Here is a 256-nt window from a genome sequence, read left to right as displayed (position 1 = left end):
CCTTCGCAACCAACTGCCAAACAACAGGGCGAGTTTGGGTAGTTTCTTGCATCACCCTCACATAAAGACAGAAATAGATCTTGGCTGTGCCACGGGCCGTCCCTCCAGCCGTCGGGGGCGGAGGTTGGCAGAAGGCACCTGCTGAGCCACACAGAGGGCCGAGGGTGGCCTCCCTCCACTTTTACTACAGCACTTCCCCTCCCTGAGTGTCAGGCCCAGGACACGAACCCCTTCTGCTGCAGACGCCCCGGCCAGC

The sequence above is a fragment of the Meleagris gallopavo genome, chromosome 13 (assembly GCF_000146605.3).
Source record: "Meleagris gallopavo isolate NT-WF06-2002-E0010 breed Aviagen turkey brand Nicholas breeding stock chromosome 13, Turkey_5.1, whole genome shotgun sequence".
Taxonomy (NCBI): Eukaryota; Metazoa; Chordata; class Aves; order Galliformes; family Phasianidae; genus Meleagris; species Meleagris gallopavo.
Note: the sequence above shows the minus strand (reverse complement) of the source record.